This window comes from Pistacia vera, unplaced genomic scaffold (assembly GCF_008641045.1).
Source record: "Pistacia vera cultivar Batoury unplaced genomic scaffold, PisVer_v2 Contig993, whole genome shotgun sequence".
Classification (NCBI taxonomy): Eukaryota; Viridiplantae; Streptophyta; class Magnoliopsida; order Sapindales; family Anacardiaceae; genus Pistacia; species Pistacia vera.
In genome coordinates, this window is record NW_022196882.1 from 272,468 (window position 1) to 292,586 (window position 20,119).

At 34.9% G+C, this 20,119-nt stretch overlaps 1 pseudogene; it reads left to right on the top strand.

The window, feature by feature from the left end:
* The first annotated feature begins 1,532 nt into the window (after nt 1-1,532).
* Nucleotides 1,533-17,161, top strand: LOC116121530 (annotated as a pseudogene).
* The last annotated feature ends 2,958 nt before the right edge of the window (nt 17,162-20,119 follow it).

Sequence of the window (20,119 nt, forward strand, 5' to 3'; positions counted from 1 at the left end):
AAGCAAGATCAGAACTCAACAAGAGTACAAGCAAGAAGGCAGTACGTAGTTCATGGATGAAGAAATTTATGATACTGGAAACGAAATTGAACACGAAGCTTTTCTTGCCTTGTGGTTCTCAAGGTTTGTTCTTAGCCCCTATAATCTAGTTGTTAAATCTGTATTTCCTATTGCGATACGTTTAGTTAGACGGACTAGAATTGCACTTGCACCTGCTGTTCTTGCCAGCATTTACAAAGATTTGACTTCATTTAAAGAAAAGATTGTTGCTTTAACTAAGTTTGACAATTGGGCAGATGAAGATAATGAATTGGCTGTTACTATACGTTCACCATTTCAGTTGGTCCAAATTTGGGCTTAGGAAACGTTTTAACACTTGAGGCCAGAGCCTAATTTGATCAAAACAGGTGAACCAAGATTTGCTCGCTGGCATGAGCAATTTATTGTTGTTGAGAATGTGAGGAAAGTAATAAATTCAGCAAAAGATGATTTTGATTGGCGTCCCTAAGTAAAACCTGTTGCAAATTGGAACTTTCCCAAGTTTTATGGAGAAAAAGAAATGTTGATTTCAGTTGATCCTAATTTATCTGAAGAACTGCAGTCATTTGCTCATTGCTTGAGGGTTTTTGAGCTAGTTGGCTTTGAAAGTATAGAGCGATACCTTCCACATCGTGTTGCCATGCAATTTGGATTAATGGACCAAGATCTTCCACCTTGTGTTTCTCGAATCAATGAGACTCCTTCTATTGCTTGGAATTATTGTAGTATGCCATTTTGTTACGCTTTGTATATTCCATGCCGGCTGAATGAGGGAGATGTAACAAGCCAATACTCAGAGTGGTGCAAACAATCGATCTCATGTCTGCAGGGTGCTAGTGAGTGTAGCAATTTTGATTCTACTGGTACTAAAAAGATCAAGGAGATGGCAAAAGGAAAGAAGGAAACTGATACTTCATCAAACTTTAAGACAAAGCCAAAGATATTGGGAGGAACAAATGCAAAGAACTTTATCAAAAGGTTCAAAATAAACCAAGGAGGTTTGATGGAATGAATAAAATTAATGGCGCCTCTACTCATTCTAGTTCCATGCTGAAGAATTTGAGGGAAGGGAATGATTCCTTGGTTCCTCCGGGTTTTCCTCCAAAATCTATTGTGGCTGAAACAAAGGATTCAGCAGAAGAATGTGATATGACTATTCCAGATTTTATGAAATCTAGTATAAAGCATGATGATGGGAATAATAGACAGGTTCCACATGTTAAACATGCATCAAGTCAATCTCAAAAAATTTCCTTTTCAGCCACAGGTGATGAGGTTATTAACGCAATTGATCCACAAACAGAATTGGCAGAAAACATGATGCAAGATGAAACTGAGATTGTGAAAGTTGTAGTAGAGGCACTTAGTGAACTTGTGACTGATAGTAAAGCAAGTGATCAAGATCATAATACGCTGAGGATGCAGGATGGTGAAAGAGATGGCAGTGAAAATGCAATGGAGATATTGGAATTGCAAATTTGAATGAAAATGCAATGGAGATACTGGAATTGCAAATTCGAAGAACGGGTTAGTAAGCTTGAGAAGATCTTGGCATAGCTGAAAGCTACAAGATTTGCTCCTAAATGATCTGTTTTTACCCACTGACATCGGAATGAATTCGTAGATTAACATGATATGTTATAGTCCAGCATTTAGCAACATATGTCAGGTTCACTGTGTATCACTTTTTGCTCTCCATTCACGGTGATCTTAGTGTAAACAACATTGTACTTGAGCCCTTTGCTTCATAGAAATCTGATAAGCTTCTCCTTTTTATTATTCTGACATTCCAATCATGGTAAAGTGGACATGGTTTAATTTCTGAATGCGAGAAACAAATGTTATGTTTATAGTTACATATAGTAAAGCTTGTCTTTCCTTTTCCATGTAGCACTGATGTTCACAACTGTCAATGGATATACTATACGGATAAAAGTTCTTGACAGTTATACATGCCTTCTCTTCTTCCTTAAAATCTTGATGCAGATCTATCATAATTTTAATCTTAAATCCACAGTTAGGTCAGTGGATGAGCTGGGGTAATTATATGCTACAGGGATCATTGGGTTTTTATGATGGCAACAAAAGAGATTTATATACAGCAGCCTCCTGACAACACCATGATGCTCAGTTTGATTCACAGACTGTTACTAAATACTAAAGTTGTGTTGAAAATTGCAATATATATTATACTGTATGTGGTCTGGCATTGTTTGTGACAACTTGACAGGCCATGTCCTAGAGCTCAGCCTTACACCTCCTCATTTGAAAGATGATTCATTTTATCCTTACAATGAAGCTGATTGGAGGATAGAGTTGGGGGGTAAGATAAATCCTTCTTTACCTGATTTAGAACATTTGTGCTCCTTGGACTTGAGCGATAATGATTTTCATGGAATTCAGGCTCCTTTATTTCTTAGTTATATGCAGAATATAAGATACCTTAATCTCTCTTATGCTATATTGACTGCCATGAAAAGAAAAAAAAAAAAATTATAAATAGCACTCTACTGATAACAGTCTCATTCTCATTTCTCTTCAATGTAGTTTCTGTTTGCAGGTGTTTGCCAATAACAAGTTACCATGAGTGTCATCAAATTTCTTTGTTTGAGTTGCTAGGTATTGCAACCATCAAAATTAGCTTCTATAATGGAAGCTCTTGTGTAGGCTTCATCGAAAGCGAGAGACGAGCACTTTTAAGGTTGAAGCAAGATCTCCTAGATCCTTCCAGTCAGCTTGCCTCTTGGATTGGTGATGGAGATTGTTGCACATGGGCAGATGTTGTATGCAACAAGTCTACTGGCCATGTCCTCAAGGTATGAAACTCTTTTGCCAATCACAGACCATCATATGCTGACTTTAAACATTTGAATTACTTGGACATAAGTGGTAACAATTTATAACGAAGTCAAATTCCCAGATTTCTTGGTTCTATGAAAAATCTAAGATACCTGAATCTCTCTAATGTTGTTTGGAGGAATGATTCCACACCATCATGGAAATCTCTCTAATCTGCAATATCTTGACCTCAGTCAAGATGTCTGGTATATGCTGAGAATATTAGTTGGTTTTCTGGTCTTTCTTCGCTGAAGCACCTTGATTAGAATGATGTGGACCTTAGGAAAGTCTCTGACTGGCTGTTGGTGATGAACACACTTCCTTCTTTATGAACTTCCTCACTCTCCTCAGCTGTCCCTTGCTAATTTTTCATCCCTTACTACTCTTGGGCTAACTGATAATTATTTTCGAGGACCAATTCCAGATGGACTTCAAAATTTGACATCTCTGCGGCACCTTGATTTATCATTCAATCAGTTTGGTTCTACAATACCAAAGTGGTTCTACAAATTTAGTCGTCTCAAAGACCTTTCTCTTAATGTCAATAATTTCCTTGGTACAATTTCCAGTACGTGTTCTGGGGAACTTCTCTCAATACACTTGATCTGTCAAATAATAATTTGAAGGGAGAATTCCAAAATCTTTGGGAAGATTTTCCAAATTGAGATCATTTTCTATCTCAAGTATCAAACTGGATATTATATTAAAGTTTCTGGATTTGAGTGAGAACCAACTTTTTGGTCAGTTAGCAGATCAACTTGGACAATTTAAGAATTTGACATTTCTAAGTTATAACTCTGTTTCTAGTCCTATCCTTAATTAGGAGAACTTATCATCGTTGCAATCTTTAGATCTTTCATATAACAAATATCAAAAGATTGTATGTTTTTGATGTATCTGGAAATCCTGTTAGATTGAAAGTAGTCCTCAGGGGATCCCTCCTTTTAAACTCCAAATATTAGGACTAAGATCTTGTCATTTAAGGCCTCAATTTCCATTATCGCTCCATACATAGAAGGATTAAGTTTATATAGATATATCAGACTCAGGAATTTCAGATTCTCTTCCAATTTAGTTATTTGAATTTTCTTTCCAATATATCTATATAATCTATCTCAGAACCAACTCTATGGGAACATTCCGAATTTAACTGAGTTAACCCAACTTAATTTACTAGATTTGAGCTTAAACCATTTGTCAGGTCCATTGCCTCTTATACCTTCTAGTCTGTATGCACTCAATCTTTCCAGTAATGCTTTGTTTATCAGGTTCAATCTTCCATTTCTTGTGTTATGGGATGAATGAGTCAAAGAACCTGATTGAAAAGTTAGTCCTTAGAGAAAACTTTTTAGATGGAGAATTTCCGGATTGCTGGATGAATTGGAAACACTTGACAAGCTTGAATTTCGATAACAATAAATTTTCTGGTAACCTTCCAACCTCAACTGGAACTTTAAGTTCTCTTAGATTGCTACACCTTCGTGAAAACAACCTATTTGGAGCAATACCAATGTGTCTTAAAAATTGTACAGAGTTACTAGAAGTTGATATTAGTGAAAATGAGTTTGCTGGAAACATTCCAGCTTGGGCTGGAGAAAGTTTCTCCAGACTATTGATTCTCAACCTTCGTCCAAATAAGTTTGATGGTGTTTTACAAGCAGAAATTTGTCATCTGGATTCTCTAAAAATCTTAAATCTTGCTTGCAACAATTCCTCGGAGCGTCCAATTACAAGGCAATTAACTTTGTGGACCTCCACTGCCCAAAAATTGTATTGTGACTTCTGATGCTGGAGCCAATTAACATGAAATGGGCTTGCTGTGCATGACCATGACTATTGGATTTATGATGACTTTCTGGATTGTAATTAGTCCTCAACTTGTAATCAGAGGATTTAGATTTGTGCATTATCATTTCTTAGGCAGCTTTTGAAATGAATATGGGTGTACTGTAAGAAAAAAATTGCTGGTTATTTAATGTTTGAATCAATATCCTTTTATGTAGTTCAAGTCATTGATCAATGATCATATGGATGATTACATTAAAAAACAAAAATCTATTGGCTTCTAAAAGGTTCTCTGTTTTGAACAGAGCTTGAAACAGGAAACCCTGGAACAGAGTGATTTTGTTATTTTGCTTTAATATTTATTTATAATGCTATCAAACGATAAGCATTTTAAAACATGAAAGGGATAAAAACATATATTTCTGATTCTACCAGCAACTTTATCCTCTTCACAGCTCTATCACTTGCAGTTATGTTGATAGTATTCAGAACTAATTCCAGTTTTTTGTCCATTAACATCCAGCTATTCCTCTTGACGCACTTAAAACATATATTTAAAATTTATATACCAGGCCTAGCTATTCAAACAAAACTGTTTCAAAGATCCCTCCATCACACTCTTCAGAAGATTTATGAGTAATCCAGAATGGTTTTTACTGCTACTTCACGGTAACATTACTGTTGAATCACCACAGTAATTTTACTAGAACCTGAGGAACCAGTAACGTTACCATTTTGCTGCACCATCGCTGTATGGTTACTGTACCTCAAGACACTTTGTACGTTACTGTTGCAATGTACTATCGCGGTAACGTTACCGGTGCCTCAGGTTCTGGTAACACTACGGTTGCAATGAACATCACGATGATATCACTGGAAGCTGAGGCACGGTAGTCCTGCTGTAGCATTACAGTAACCCTACTGCAACATGAGGTACCAGTAGCAAGTTACTGAGACAGTAGGAGCAGGTGACGTTGCAGGTGGAAAGCATAGTGCAATAACATTACACTTTCATACAACAATAACATTACACTTTTATACAACAAATCTACTCACTGTTACACCAACTATTCAGAGATATCTAAAAGTTTGAAATTTAAAACAAAGTTTACAACTAATACACCCTTAATCACAGCTGAGAGCAACTAAACTTATCACCAAAACATATCAACTTCAGCAGCTCTTACACGGCAGAATGCAAGGCAAAACAGAGAGCTCTTTTGGCGCCGAACGGTTTTTTCAAAACAAACTGAATTTCAGTTATATTTCCAGCAAAATATCACTGTTTCAACAAAATCAAAGACAAAGATACCGGAAAAGAAACCTGAAGGGACCGCTAATATGCAAGTGTGAGTTTGATCCACCGAAATGTTGTTACAAATTTTCTACGCATTTCCATGATATAAGTACGAGATATTGAAAAAGAAGGACGAAGTTAGAAAAATAAGAGCTATAAATGTTGTCTTCATTACTTGGTGTCCATGCCGTACGTAACAGGTTATAATTATAAACAGTGAGATGTAAAGCAAGTCAGAGAATGGAGAAATTTTCAACTTGGGTTCTGGTCCACCTTAAGACTTTGTGAATAGGTAAGACACGAGTAAAATCACAATCTAAATTCTTTGATCTCTGTTTCGAACAGAGCTTAAAACAGGGGACTACGTGAAACAAAGAAATCATAAGATAACTTCTATAACTTTCCGCTTTAATCTGTGATTGGGTTTTCCAAATTTGTCTTCTTTAATTGACTTGGGAGTCTACATTCTACAGAAGTCAATGAACACTGAAAACCATATTCAACCTTCTCAAATTGGACTGTGAAATGCCATTATCGGTCTCTTGCAATTGATGATATTCTCATTCACATTTTCTATTGCAGGGGTGGTTGAGTAGATTACAATATAATCCCTCCACTGCTGTATGTAACAGAGTAAAAGGTAACATTAATTTCCAGGTAAACACTGTAAGGTCCTACTTTTCAGACTTCTATTCCAGAAGAGCTGGATAAACGGAGCAATTGGTCATTCATGAGAAGTTCCATGGATGATGGATGCTATAAAGAACATCAATCTACGATGATGGAAAAGATGGTAATGAACATGAAGTGGACTGGTTCTATGTAAGCATGGCACTTGGATTTCTGGTGGGTCTCTGGGCTTTAATAAGTCCATTACTCGTCAGCAGAATATGGGGGTTTATGTATTATAATATTTTAGATAGTCTTTGGATCAAATCTGGTAGTGTTGTAAGAAACTTTTGTGGGTTGTTTTCTGTTTGAAGCTATGTCTGTACTTTGTTTAATGTACTACAATCATGATTATCTGAAGTGTTACAATAAATATCAAAGTTTGTTTGCTTCTGCTCCAGAAAAGGGTTCTTCTTTATTTATTTTTTGGGGTAAAAGTCAAATGTTGGTTTCTCTCAAGGGATTTTAACAGTAAATTGTCTGCGTTATAGGTTCATTCTGAAAGGTCTTTATTTTTTAGATATATGATATATCAAACACTGCTCTTTCATATTTTACTTCTTTATATGGAATTGATCTAGCATAACCATAGTTTCTCTTTAGCACCATATATAATTTCTCTTTAACAGAGCTTGGAACTGGGGATCCTAGAACGTAGTAATTTCCTAGGAGGTCATAGCGATGACCAAATTTTCTCTTTAGTTCTTAACTTGAATAGGAATTGAAATAGGGATCCGAAACAGAATGAATAAAACTTACAATCAGGACACTATTTCTCTACAAACTAAGCAAAAACTTTATATAATTATGAATGGCAAGTTATAGAAAGTTTATACTATGGATGACTTGTCGTTCATTAAATTTTTAATAGATGATATGTTGTCCAACATTACAGATGAGTTGATTAAATTTTTATTAAGTGTTAGAAATGAATAGATGATGAACATCATCTATATTTTCTTTTCTTTCAGGGTCTCAAGGTACATTAATAAGCTATTTTTGTTTTGGTAACTCGCAAATAGATTGTTAGAGCATTGTTGTCATTAAATTTGTTACACAATGCTCTTACGGGAAGAATTCCAAAGAATATTGGTGTTATGGGATCATTAATCTCAATTGATTTCTCTGCAAACCAGCTTTATGGTGAAATGCCACAGAGTATTACAAGTTTGTAATCTTGCATCATTTGCACTTATCTTATAAAAACTTGAGCGGCAGAATTCCTTTAAGCGCTCAACTTCAAAGCTTTGATGCATCCTACTTTATTGGCAACAAACTTTTGGACCTCCACTTCCTAATTGCACTGACGATACTATTTCAGTACCTGTACCTGACCACAAAAATGGAGAGGAAATTGACGATTATGGAGATGAAGTGGATTGGTTCTATGTAATCATGGAGCTTGGATTTGTTGTTTGCTTCTAGAGTTTTATAGGTCCTTTATTAATCATCAGAAGATGTAGGTTTATATATTGTGATTTCTTGGACTCCCTTGGCTACATGTTTTACAGTGTTGTAAGAAAGTGTTAGTAAAATTTTTGTGTGAAGCTGTGTCAGTTTATGTACTTCATTTATCAAATGAAGAGTTATAATAAATGTGGGAACTCTTTTCGTGTGTGTGTGCGATTGAAGGTGTAATTTGACATATAATTTTGCAACCACGTAAAAGAATGGATCAACAGAATGATGTTTTCTTAAAATAGAAGATATACTGTTAGTCTTGTGACCTGAGGTTATTCCGTGTATCTCTAGTTAGGAATTAACAACCTTGATTTCCGCCATTGATCAATCTTTGCTTGATTTTGGTTAACACCCGTGATTTCAGCCATTGATCAAGCTTTTGTTGATTTGGGCTAATAGTGTGATAAGAAGAAGACGTAACAGAGAGGTTAAGTAAGCAAGTACTGCCAGCATTTCTCCATCATTCATTCACTTCAATGATATATTAAACTTGAAGGAGGGGTTAGAAAGTTCAATTAAAACTTTGATACTTTTCTATTGTAACCATTATTGACTAATTAAATCAAAGTTTGATATTCTGTCCTCTTTAATTGACTTGAAGTCTACTCTGTTAATTGGACCACTAAAATTAGAAGAATTTGCATCTTTTCCAAAATGTGTGATGAGAAGTCACCACTAGTTCTCTATCAATCCAGCTTTAACTATTAATTCGCACCAACATACACACACTAGTTAGTGTTGATTCGTATTTTGTCCTCCTTTAACTGACTTGGAGTCAACTGAAGCGATTGAAGACTGAAAATGATATGCAACTTTCTGAGTTTGACTCTCATATGCTATTGTTGATATCTTGCAGTTGATAATATCATCATTCACATTTTCTAGCTATTAGGGTTTAGTTTGTGGCAGAGATGATCATCCATGTTTACATAATTGATCTAGAGATGCAGAGATGTACAGATCTTTTGGATCATGATCAATCCTTCTTTATTGACTAATTAAATGTCCTTTAAATCAACGGTAAGACTTTCTTGAAACTTACACCGTAGATATGTGAGGTCCTACTTTTCAGACTTCTGTTCCAGATGAGTTGGATAAGCTAAGCCATTAAATTGGTCATTCATGAGAAGTTCCATGGATGAATAGATTTACTCGGGTCAGCTGAATAAGATTTGGCTTGGAGTCTACAAACTTTATTAATGTGAACCATTGAAATTAATTGGATGGATGAAAAGTTGTAGTTGTCTTTGTAATATGAAATGATACTTTCTATTTACTTTATAAATAACCTCTGGCTCCAAGCATTACAGATGGTGTTGACATATTGTTAAAATCANTCATAACTCTATTTCTGGTCCGATTCCATCAGCTTTAGGAAAACTTGGGTGTTTGCAACGTCTTGATCTTTCCTACAACATGTTCAACGGAACTGTTTCTGAAATCCATTTTTCCAATCTCAAAAGATTGTTGCAATTTGGTGCATCTGGAAACTCTCTAACGTTGAAATTCAGTCCTCAATGGGTTCCTCCTTTTAAACTTCAAAATTTAAGTTTGAGTTCTGTTCCTTTAGGACCTCAATTTCCATCATGGCTTCGTAAACTAAAGCATCTAACTTATCTAGATGTATCCAACTCGAGCATTTTTGATAGTGTCCCAATATATTTTTTTAAATTTCCTTTCAAATTTGTCTATTTAGATCTCTCACACAACCATATCTATGGTCAGATTCCAAATTTAACAGAGTTAATTCAACTTGAGTTTCTTGACTTGAGTTCTAACAATTTATCAGGTCCTTTGCCTCTCATACCCCTTAATCTGTATATGCTCGATCTTTTCAACAATGCTTTGTCAGGATCAGTTTTCCCTTTTTTGTGTTATGAGAAGAACGCATCAAAGTCTTTGATGCAAATTCTCATCCTGAGGAAAAACCTTTTATATGGAAAATTACCTAATTGTTGGATGAACTTACCATACCTAAAAGTTTTGAATTTAAATGAGAATAAATTTACTGGAAACATTCCAGTCTCCTTTGGATCTTTAAGTTCCCTTCAATATCTACATCTTCGCAAAAACCACCTCTTTGGAAACATGCCTATGTCACTTAAAAATTGTACGGAGATTGTTACACTTGATCTTGGTGAAAATGCGTTTGTTGGAAAAGTTCCAGCATGGTTTGGAGAAAGTTTTCCTCAGATGGTAATTCTCAATCTTCGATCAAACAAGTTCGAAGGGCTTTTACCAAGAGAACTTTGCCATCTAGCTCTGCTACAAATCTTAGACATTGCTGATAACAATTTTCACGGAATTGTACCAAGATGTATCAATAACTTCAGTGCCATCAAAAACTGTTCGGGAGAAAGTGCAGATCTACAATATGGTGAAACCCTAGAATTGTTTCAAGGTTATGTTGAACATGCATCACTTGTGAATAAAGGTCAAATGGTTCAATATAGCACAATTCTTAAATGGGTGAGAATAATTGATCTTTCCAAAAATAGTTTCTCTGGAGAGATTCCGGTGGAAGTTACAAATCTTGTTGCAATGCAGGCATTGAATCTATCACATAATTATTTTACCGGTAGAATTCCTGAGAATATCGGTATTATGAGATCATTGGAGTCTATTGATTTGTCTGGAAATCAGCTTTTTAGTGAAATCCCACAAAGCATTTCAAATTTGACGTTCTTGAGTCACTTGAACTTTTCCAATAACAAGTTAATTGGAAAAATCCCTTTAAATACTCAAATACAAGGGTTTGATGCTTCCTGTTTCACTGGTAATGACCTTTGTGGACCTCCCCTTCCCAAGAATTGTAGTGTGGTTGTCCCAACATCAAACTACGATGATGGGGAAGATGGCAATGTACATGAAGTTGACTGGTTCTTTGTAAGCATGGCACTTGGATTTATGGTGGGTTTCTGGGCTGTAATAAGTCCATTACTCGTCAGCAGAAGATGGAGGTTTACGTATTATAATTTCTTAGATAGTCTTTGGATCAAATTTGGCAGTACTGTAAGACGATGTTGTGGGTTAGTTTCTGTTTGAAGCTATAACATGTACTTTGTTTTATGTACTACAATCATGATCATATGAAATGTTACAATAAAAAGCGAAGTCTGTTGCTTCTAAAAGGGTTCTAGATTTTTTTTTTTTTTTTTATTTTTTTTGGGTAAAACTGTTCCAATCTGCCTCAGGAATTTTAGTTTGTCTGAGGGAAATCAACTGTAAATTGTGTGCATTATGGCTTCATTCTGATAGGTCTGTCATATTTTACTTTGTTATATGGAATTGATCTTTCATAAACAGTTTCTATTTAATATCTGTTTTTAACAGAACTTGGAATAGGGGATCTCAAAACAGAGTAATTTCGTAAGAGATATATTCTTTTATGTGCTTGTTGCTCTACAGAGTCAATATATAATTTCTTCTAATAAAGATGGAAGAAAAGTTGTTGCTGTCTTTGTAGTATAGATGACACATCGTCAACGACACTAGTTATAAATTATAACAAGTGTCAAGCATTACAGATGATTTATGTCAGTATTCTGTATTTAATTAAATTCCTGTGAAATCATTCTAGTAATCGTAATACTAAGCATTTTGGGGAGTCTGTATTATCAGCATACTATGCAGTTATAAACAATATGACCTGATTCTAGTTATTTCACAGAGCTTAATTAATAAATATAATGAATCTGTTCAATTTATCTCCCTTTTCCAGAGTAGATTTTCCGGTCTGAATAGAACCATGATTCATTTGTTAATCCATTCTTTTTTATTCATCTTGGAAGTTACTTCTTAATAACGGATTTGCCATCCTTGTTCATTTGCTCATTTGTTAATGTTTCCAGCTTTAACTAATTTTTCCTTCCTCCCTAGATGCTCTTTACTGAAAGAGACGTAAGTTAGAAAAATCAAAACTTCTCTTATTTTTCTCTGCTGTAGACTAAGAGGTCACAGGTTTCCATATCTTGGAAATCTTGCAGCATAAAATGAAGAGCAAGGAAATTTCCTGCAACTTTCCAGAGTTAAAATCTTGACCAACTAGTTTGGTATTCACAACTTACAAATGGTACCCTCTAAGGTTGAGACAATCAGCTAAGGTTTATTTATTGTATTATAAGTCAACAAAAACACTATAAATAACATGCCATTGATAATACTCTCTTGCACATTTCCTTTTTCTGGTAAGTAATTCTTTTTCTTATGTTAACAAAAGTAAAACAAAGACAAAAGAAACCTGAAGGGACCGCTAATATGCAAGTGTGTGTTAGTCTTCCCTAATTGTCTTATCATGAGAAATTGAATTGACGGTTGCATATTTTCGAAACCTCTCCAATAATAAAAGTTCAATGATATATGAGATATTGAAAAGGAAGGACGAAGTTAGAAAAATGAGAGCTATAAATATTGTCCTCATTACTTCTTGTCCATGCCGTACTTAACAGGTTATAATTATAAACAGTGAGATGTAAATCAAGTCAGAGAATGAAGAAACTTTCGACTTGGGTACTGGTCCACCTTAAGACTTTGTGAAATGTTAAGACGAATAAAATCACAACCTAAAATTTTTATCTCTGTTTTGAACAGAGCTGGACACAGGGGATTCCAAAACAGAGTAAGTTCCAGAGATCACATTCTCATATGTGCTTGTTAATTAGAAAAATCAGCTAGGTATTATATTAATTAACTTGGATTCCACTATAAATCAAAGCTTTATATATATTCTCCAAATTGCTACATTATTTCCCACTTTTTCCATTACATGATCATTGTGCATATTATTATTTCTATTTTCTATTCCTGAACAAGTTATTTAACTTATAGAATTCAAATTGGACTGTGAAATGTCATTGCTGATCTCTTGCAATTAATGATATTCTCATTCACATTTTCTACTGCAGGGGTGGATGAGTAGATTACAATTTAATGAACTTAGAATTGTTATCGTGAAGTGACAATACAAAATTGAAAATATAAAACTCAGCACATTGTGTGAAAAGAAGAAGTAAGCAAGCATTGCCAGCCAGCATTTCTCTATCATTCTTTCCCATAAGTGATATATCAAACTTGAAGGAGGGGTTAGACTATTTTTTCAGGAGAAATTCCTGTAGAAGTGACAAGTCTTGTGGAATGGGAGTCACTGAATTTGTGACACAATTTTTTTACAGGAAGAATTCCTAACAATATTGGTGGCATGAGATCAATGGAGTCTGTTGATTTTTTCTAGAAATCAGCTTTCCGGAGAATTTCCATGGAGCATTTCAAGGTTGTCATTCCTAAGTAAGTTGAACTTGTCCAACAAAAACTTGGTGGAAAAATTCCTGCAAGCACTCAATTATCATTTCTTAGATAACGTCTGGTACAAGTTTGGCACTGTTGTAAGAAAATGTTGCTAGATATTTTCTATTTTAAAGCTATAGCCAACAATATTTTATGTACTTCAAACACGATCAGATCAAGGTATGCAGAATAATAAATCATAGCAGTTGATGTTGCGATCGGATTGTTGAATTTTTAGTTCCTTGTGAATATAAATTTGCTCTCTCATCTTATTTATTTAAAAATATGACTTTTCCAGCATTCATAGCAAAATAATAGCTTAAGTCTTCACTTGATTCCAAACGTGTTAATTACTCTTGGAAAATTCCACATTCTTACCTATCATATTTCAATGTGTGGTGGAGATATCTGCATATATTATCCAGAATTGAAGTAGACATTAGTTCATTATCTGCATATATGGATCTGCTTGGTGAAGATAATTTTTTTCACCAGAGATGTGCTTGCCATATCATCAATTTGATTGTTAAAGCAAGTTTAGAAGCTATAAATTCAAAAATTGAAAGCGTGCGCGCGGCTATTGGATTCATCGTCGGTGGTAACAACAAAAGATGGCAGTAGTACGTTAAATATTGTAAGCAAGAGGATCCACCGGTTTGACCTTTGAAGTTATATATAGACATGCCTATCCATTGGGACTCCACCTACTTGATATTGGAAAAAGTTTTGCCAAACGTAAGACAAATTACCGATTTCGTCAATTGGAAGAATCCGCAAGAAGTTGTCAACTATGATGATTGGCAGTTTGCAAACTTTTTTATTCATTACTTAAAGTTTTTTATGAATCCACCAATACATTAAGTGGTATTTATTATCCTACTGCTAATTTAGCGTTAGATATTTTACTTCAAATTTTTAAAACTTTTGCTAAATGTAGATATAATGACGTGTTAATGGAAATTATTTCAAAGATGGAAAAAAATTACGAGAAATATTAGTTAGATATTTCATTCTTATATGGATTATGTCTTGTTGTAGATCCTAGATTTAAATTACGCGTAGTTAATTGTATAGTTACTGAGATAGGCCAGCATTTAGGACATGATTATACGTATTATTTGATTAATTTTAAGCAAAAATTGGAAAACCTTTTTTCTTTATATCAGAGTAGGTACAATGGAACTAGAACGTCTAGCAGAGACGACCAATAGGATCTTGATGAACACAACTGTCAAGAATCAAGCATGTGGACGTATATGGAAGATGGTGGCGAAAGTAGTAGCTCCGATGCATACATACATGCATCAAATGAGTTGAATCTTTACCTACAAATGGAAACGTGAGATGGATGTGCTTCAATGATGGAAAGAATATCCAAGTCGATTCCCGATTGTAGCCAAAATAGCACGTGACATTCTATCTGTGCCGGTTTCTACAATTGCATTTGAGTCAACATTCTCAACAAGTGGCTAGATTGTTGGAGATAGAAGATGCTCTTTAACCAATGAGATGATTGAAGTGATAACGTGTTTACAAGATTGGACTCATGTAGAGAGAAGACTAAGTAGCACCCTAAAGATCCTGAACTACTCGAAGTCTTCAGAAACACAGATTTGAATGATGCAAATATTGTTGACGATGAATAATTTAATAAAAAAAAATTATTTAATCGTTTATTTGTGAAGTGTGAATGTATGATTGTGTGAATATTACATTATGTTAAAATTAATTAATTAAATTATATCTTTAAAGTTTAAATTTAAATCCTCATATTTATAAATTATTATTAATTATAATTAACCATTAATTAATTAATTATTTTTTAAAATTAATTAATTAATTATTTTTTTAAATTAATTAAAAATTTACTAATCTCTTGGTGTGGAAAAAATTTTCCAAGCCGCTAAAAATTACATAAACCCCCCTTATATAATTATTTTTGGCCCCAAATATAAAAAAAAAATTAGGGGGGTGAAAAATAATTTTTCAGGCCCATAGGACCAATCTTAAGGACCGGTCTCGGTCCTGATATTTCCCATGGGTCTAGGACCGATCCCAAGCCCATGAGTGACTAGTCCCAATGAGGCCCAGACCCGAGCCCGGTTGGGACCGGTCTGTGCCCAGGTCTAAATTAAATAGAATGCTACTGATAACTTTTCTCATGCACATTTCCCTTCTTTTCTAATTACAAAGCCAATGAAACCAACTATGAACATTGTTGTTAATTTCCTTTTCCTTGAGTTACTTACCATATCTACAATTACTATTAGCTTCTGCTATGCAAGCTCTTACCTTCAGGGTTGCATCGAAAGTGAGAGAAATGCACTTCTAAGGTTAAAGCAAGTTCTCAAAGATCCTTCGAACCGGCTTGCCTCTTGGAGTACTGTTCATGGAAATTGTTGTTCATGGTCTGGTGTTGTCTGTCACAACTTCACAGGCCATGTCCTTGAGCTGCACCTCAGAAATCCTCTCAAAACATTCAATTCTAAAGCTTACCTTGGGTCGATGTTGGTTGGTAAGATCAATCCTTCTTTCTTGATTTAAAACAGTTGAGTTATTTGGACTTGAGTGTTAATTAGTTTGAAGAAGTTCAGATTCCTCAATTTCTTGGTTCTATGAAGAATCTTAGATATCTTAACTTTCTAGAACTGGATTTTTAGGAATGATTCCCCACCAACTTGGAAATCTCTCAAATCTCGAATATCTTGATCTCAGTCTCAATTATATTAATACTGGGAATTTATATGTTGAGAATTTCCAGTGGCTTTCCAGTCTTTCTAACTTGGAACATCTTGACTTGAGTGGTGTAAATCTCAGCAAATCTTTTGATTGGCTGCAGCTGATAAACACACTCCCTTCCTTGGTAGAGCTAAATCTGTCAGCTTGTGGACTCTACCACATTCCTTCACTACCCTTTACAAATTTTTCTTCTCTTTCCACTCTTGATTTAAGTCATAAATATTTTGAAGGTCCAATCCCTGATGTACTTCAAAACTTAAACTTCTCTTGTCCATCTTGATTTATCTGATAACTTTTTCACTTCTTCGATACCCGACTGGTTGTATGGATTTAGCCGTCTTGAAGACCTTTCTCTTCAGTACAATGGCTTGCAGGGAAAATTTTGTGGCGCTCTCGGAAACCTGACTTCCATTAGAACACTTGATCTTTCCCACAATGCTTTATCAGGATCTATTTTCCATTTTTTGTGTTATGGGATGAACTTGTTCAATAGTTCGCTGCAAATTCTCATTCTTAAAGAGAATTTTTTTTGCATGGAAAGTTACCTGATTGTTGGATGAATTGGAAGGACTTAAAAGTTTTGACTTTAGGCAACAATAAATTCACTGGTACTCTGCCAAACTCCATTGGAACTTTAAGTTCCCTCTGGTCACTCCGTCTTCGCAAAAACCACCTCTCTGGAACAATACCAATGTCACTTAACTGTACCGAGCTACTAGCACTGGATATTAGTGGAAATGAATTTGTGGGAAACATTCCAGGTTGGATTGGAGAAAATTTCCCCAGGTTGATGGTCCTCAACCTTCGTTCAAATAAGTTTGATGGCGTGTTTCCTACAGAAATTTGTGGTTTAGCTTCTCTACAAATCTTGGATCTTGCTCACAATAGTTTTTCTGGAAGGATATATGCATATGTCTTTTCTTGGATCGCCTTGGATACAGAATCATCATTTTTGTAAGGCAGATTTCTAGAATTAATTTGTATTTCTCGTTTGGACTATTACCTATTAGAGGTAAGAATTTTTGTTTGATACATTCCTGTAATAAATAACACTCTGATGACCAAGTACAGCAGCGAAATTTATGGTCTTTAGAAAAATAAATATACATATAGATAAAATTAAACTACCAAATAAGTTAAAATACAAAAAACTGATTAGCAGAATTTTTCCCTCAATTTTTTTTTTTTTTTAAAATGGATTTTGAATGGAGGAAGTTAGAAAAATCAAACCTTATGTGTTGTCCTCTTTTAGTCGACTTGAGTCTAATCTGTTGACGGGACCTACTAAATTTAGAAGTTGGCAAATTCTTGGAAATTATTTTTAAACTTCTCCACAATTGGATTATTAGGTATTTTTGGTCATGCATGTTCAATTGATATATTCTCGTTCGCATTTTCATTTAATTTTGGTTTCTCAATTCTTGAACGGCACCGTCAACTTTTCCAGGCAACCATGCAGTGTAAATAATAATAATTAAAAAAAAATCTAATATTAATTTTTTAAATTTTTTTCTTAATTTAACAATTTTATTCTATCAATAGTAAATGTGTGCATTATGGCTTCATTCTGATAGGTTTGTCATATATTCTTTGTTCTAATGGAATTGATCTTTCATAAACAGTTTCTCTTTAATATCTGTTTTTGTTGATACATTTCGTGTAATAAAATCACTCTGATGAACACGTATAGCAATGAAATTTATAATTCTTTAAGAAAATAATTATACATAAATAAAATTAAAATCTATCAAAATAGTTAAATACAAAATTGTCTAGCAGAACACTATAAAGATATAATAATAAAAATCTATATTATTTTTTCTTGAATACAATATTTACTCTAATAATAAAATTCAAAATTTAATGTCATTCAATACAATCAACGATGGTCAACGATTGGTCGATGATGGTAACAACGGATCAACCAGTCTAGCAAATTATTTATAACTTTTCCAAATTTGATTATGAGGTATTATGATAACCTTCTCGTTCACTTTCTATTTAATTTTGGTTGCCCAATTCCTGAAATCTTGCTCATAAAATACAAAGCAAGGAAATTTCCTGCAGATTTCCAGAGTTGAAATCTTGACCACTAGTTTGGTTTCAAAACTTCAAATGGATCCTGAGATAAGTTGAGATAATCAACTAAGATTATTTAGCGTATTATATGTCAACAAAAAACACTATAAATAACACGCCATTGATAACACTCTCTTGCACATTTCCTTTTTGTTGAACTACTTTCGAGGGGTATGCAAACGAAAACCATGAAATCATTGTTGCCTTTTGAAAGTTTTGTGAAGCCAAACAGAGCCGTTTCACTTAAGTCAAAACGGGTCGTTTTGTTTAAAGCCATTACCAAGTTTCAGCCATCAGATCAAGACAGATCCAAGGGCTGAGAACTGCTGATAAAATCATATATAAGAAGATCAACAGTACACTTGATAGACGTATTTCGTTATCGGGATTAGGGTTTGAAAAAGGGGATAAACACTCGGGCTAGGGTTTTTCTTCTGTGAATCTTTCTGGGTTAATCTGCTTTGGTGAGAGAGGGTTAGTTTCCTTCTAGAGGCTGGTTTGTCCTCTGGTTCTTGCAGATTGTTGAGAGGTTCTGGAGTGATTAGGCCGTAGTGGGTGGTATCTGTTTGAGGCAGACTTGTAACTGTGTCTTCTTTATCTTTACTGTCTCATTAGTGCAGTGGGCTTCCATATTTCGGAGCTCAACGGACGTAGTCTATCCAAGATTGGATAGACAACCACGGTAAAAATTGTGCCTTGTGTATTGTGTGTGATTTTCTTGATCCTTAATCTTGTGTGTTGTTTTGTGTTGCGGATTTGTTTATTAGGCTTAGGTTATAACAGTGGTATCAGAGCTTTCAAGTTCTAAGGGATTTAGGGTTAGAAACGTTTGGTCCTTTTACAAATTCTGAAATTAGGGTTTGTCAAGATTTGGGGGTTTTTCGTTTTTCAGATTCTAGACCGTTAGGACTTCAATCTTGTTAAGTCTTGGGCTAATTCGTGAGAATATTACAAACACAAGGGATCGACGAAATTCGTACAAATTCTGAAATTAGGTTTGTCAGATTTGGGGGTTTTTCGGATTAAAGGCTATAGGTCTTTAGGGTTGTCGATAGTCCTTGAATCAAGTCGAATTGGTCAGTCTGAGTCACAACACAAGTCAGAGTAGAAGTCTCGGTATCGTCTAGGTATATAGGCTGGAACACCCGTAACTGCCTTAAAAACTGCTTGGCAGACTTGGCGAATTCTGGTATACAACGCCACGTACCCTTTGACTGTTCTGTCTGCTGTAGTAGTCTAGTCATTTCAGTCTTGTTTGTGTCTTGCATTGTGTAATACAGTTTAAGGGTATATACTGGAACACCCGTAACTGCCTTAAAAACTGCTTGGCAGATCTTGGCGAATTCTGGTATAACAACGCCACGTACCCTTTGACTGTTCTGTCCTGGTACTACATACAATGAGCACTACTCGTATGGAAATCACCCAACATGGGAGATAGATTTTAATACATGGAAAAAGAAGATGAAGCCCTTCTTTCGCACAATAAAGTCGGGCTTGCCCTAGAAAAGGATGCCACCAAGTGGTCTGAGAGAAACTGAAAAAAAGGTTGAAGTGGATGAGGGGCCTACAATCTTATCATAATGAATCTGTCCGATGCAGTCCTGCGAAAGGTTGATGGTATGGAAACACCACTTACTCTGGGGTAACTCGAATCCCTTTATTCCTTACAGTCTGCACCAAACTTAGCATTTCTTAAGGAGCACTGTTTTCTTATAAGATGGATGTTACTAAGTCTGTAGAAGAAAACCTAGATGAGTTTTCTTAGATGACATTAGTACTGAAAGGTACAGATCAGGAGTTGGTGACTCCAGCTGCTATGATATTGTTAAATTCCCTGCCTGATAGTACTTAGTGGTAAAGAATCTCTACAATACACTAGGACAGTTCCCAGTGTTGACCTGATTATAACAGGTCTTAATCTAGGGA